The sequence below is a fragment of the Cynocephalus volans genome, chromosome 11 (assembly GCF_027409185.1).
Source record: "Cynocephalus volans isolate mCynVol1 chromosome 11, mCynVol1.pri, whole genome shotgun sequence".
NCBI classification, from domain to species: Eukaryota; Metazoa; Chordata; class Mammalia; order Dermoptera; family Cynocephalidae; genus Cynocephalus; species Cynocephalus volans.
The window spans coordinates 102,049,440-102,052,485 of NC_084470.1; positions in this window are offsets into that span (position 1 = coordinate 102,049,440).

Below are 3,046 nucleotides of genomic sequence, written 5' to 3' on the forward strand. Positions count from 1 at the left end.
TGATCTTAGAAGTCTGGGGGTGGGTGTGGGGGTGGGGGCAGAGAGCGTGGTTCAGGGCCCACGTGCTTTTTCTCTCCCCGGGAAATGGTGCTACGTTCTGCATAAGCGGATGCACCCGTCTGTCTGCAGCGCTTCTGCACCTGGGGTATCGTGTGCACCAGTCTGTGCACCTGCTTGGAAGACCCTGCATGTCTCCTTTTTGTCTTGAAAATGCCAATGACCTAAGGTAATAAACCAACATTTGCTGAAACTGACCCACTCACTTTGTTTGTGTGACACTGGGAAATCTAGTGTGCCTCTCCGAGCTTGCCTGACAACCAAGCTTCACTTTCCTGCCTTCTCCAGGCCCAAGAGGAGGCCTGTGACAGTCTTCCACAGAAAGCTCTCCAGAAATGGTCTCCTCCTTTCCTGCAGTCCACAGCTCAGACAGGTGCAGTCTGTACCTCCAAGCACCTCCTGTTTGACACTGGCAAATAGCATAATAAACTTAATATGTTTTTTGAATACCTATTGTGTGCCTAGGTTAGGTACTTTATCTTGAAACCCCAGGCTGGCTTCTTACATGTTGCCATGTAACCTCTGTTAAAGATGAGGATTGTGAGTGATTGTGAGGTTAAGTGACTTGGCCACAGTGCAAGGGCTCAGGGGACAGTTCAGCTGGACAGCTGTGCACCTGCTTCCCTGGAGGCCTCTCAGAAGGATTGTGCCTTTGAACCAGGTATTGAGGAATTAAGAACTAAGAGAGGGAATGATCCCTGCCTTCATGAAATTCTCCAAATCATGCAAAACGTACAGAGCAGTGTAGGCAATTTGGTTTAAGGAGAACAAAAGCATAAAATAGCAGCTGTTAAGGACTTTTAGAGGTCATGTGATCACTGCTTTAGAGAGGGTTGGACATACTCTGGACAGATTTTTTACATTTCCACAGATGCAGATTCTGTCTTTTTTCCAAATATTTGAGCTTACTTTGTCTCACTTTGCTCATACAGTCTTTCTTCAAAGACATATGGCAAAAATTTGGTCTGTCTTGGAAGTGTTTGAGCTGGGGGAAAGTGCTCAGAATTCACGTATCAAAGTAAAGGACCACACTCACTAAATTCAAGGAACTCTGGATACAGGCTTTGAATAGGAGGGTAGTGGGTGGGTCTAGAGAAGGGAACTGAATGGGACTCTGAATTAGGAAGCTAGGCAGAGGCAGAGTGTTCCTCTCTGGTGAAGTGGCTTTATTTTCTGGAAGATTTGTGAGCTTCCAGTGAGCTTTCATTGAAGGGGCCAGGACTGTTAGAAGGGAATCTCTAGGGCATATCACAGTCAAAATGTATTCAGCTTCCTTACAGCCTAGGTGTTGAACATTTCAGAAAGTGTAAAAAATACACACATACACGTGTCTGCTCTTTTTAGAGACCAGCTGGTGTCAGGGGAATGAGGAGGAATGAGGAGGACTGGGAATGGTTGGAGGGAGACGGGATTAGACTACTGCAAACACATCACTTTCTTACTAACACTGTTACTTGATAACCAAGTAATTCAAAGTAGTCCCAATGTTGGAGGAAGGGTCTGGGGCGCCTGATAGCCAGTCTCAACCCACCCTGTCCTCTTCTTACCAGGTTCTTGACTCCACCACAGGAAAGAATTCAAGGGCAGTCACAGTAGAAAGTGAGAACAGGTTTAATGTAACGAATAAGAGTTACAGATTTCACAAAGTGTGGCCTACCTGCAGAGACTGAGCAGGGCCTGCACCAAGTTTCATACCAAAGTAAGAAATACACACTTAAAGTCTAGTGTAGAGTGCATGCTGGCTTAAGAGAGTGAGCAGCCACTTGCCAAAAGTAAGTTTGATACAAAAGAAAGCATACACACCTCAGCCTGAGAGGTGTGGGTTGGCTCCAGGAAAGTGAGCAATAACTCTGCCTTCTGCTAGGATTCAACTTTTATAGATTTGCTGTCTAATACATATTTCTGCTACCTATTCATGCTACCTAGGGAATAGACACTCCATTTGACAGAGCATGCTTGGCTATCATGATTACATAACCCCTTTCTACTGAGCATGTCCAGCCACTGGATTTGCATAAGTCAACCCCCTGAGGTCTCCATTTCCCAGGTTGGTGCCCAAAATAGGTCCAACAAGCCACAGTAACTCTCCTCTAGGGGAGGGCCCAGAGGGGAGTGCCTGAGACCTCAGGGAGTGACTTGAAACCCAGAGATGTGTCTGGAAACCCGAACCCAGGGAAGCTGAGCACCTCTTGTCTCAGCCCTGGTACTAAGGATCTGAAATGTCTTTGCAAAGAGGCGTTCCGTGTTAGTGAAGTGCTAACCCTTCTGTGGTAATTAGGCTATTTTTCCTGCTTCAGTGGGTCTTATTTCCTCAGGGCAGCCTGAACACTTCACCTCCACAGCATTCCTAGCTGCAGCTGACCTGACCACAGCAGGGCGAAATGACCAACAGGAGCAGGGTGTGTTAGTGTTTCTCCAGAGCTAAGGTCCGGCAAGCCGAAATGCAAAGTCTAACAGCTGCATGAGCCCCAAAGCTAACTCAGTTTAAGAAGTACATTCCGTCACTCTTCGTAGAGTTACACTGGGGAGATATTTAATCTCATCTCAACGGTCGCCAGGCTTACTGCCTGCCGGGCACAGTCCCGCTGCGGGCAGACCAGAGGCGGACGAGGCTCCCCGCGCACCAGGCTCAGGGGAGCGCGGGTTAACGTCGCCTGAGCCAAGGTCGCCAGCCAAGCGCGCCCCCGGGCGAAAGGTGAAGAGGGCTGCGAGCGGGCGCACAGGGGTAGTGTAGAGTTTTCTAGCAGCCACACTCAAGAATGAGGTGAAATTAACTGTGACTGTATGTTCTACATCCGAGACATTATCATTTCAACACGGCACCAACGACGAGGTGACTGACAGTTTGCGTTTCCGCCTATTTGGTGTTTAGGCCGAGTCGCGCCCGACCCCGCGGCCACCGCTGCCCCGCACCCAGTCCTTTCCCAAGCTCCGGCCCCGCCGTCCGGGAGTGAGGCCGTGGCGGGCACGCTCGGCTGTCCACAAAGGA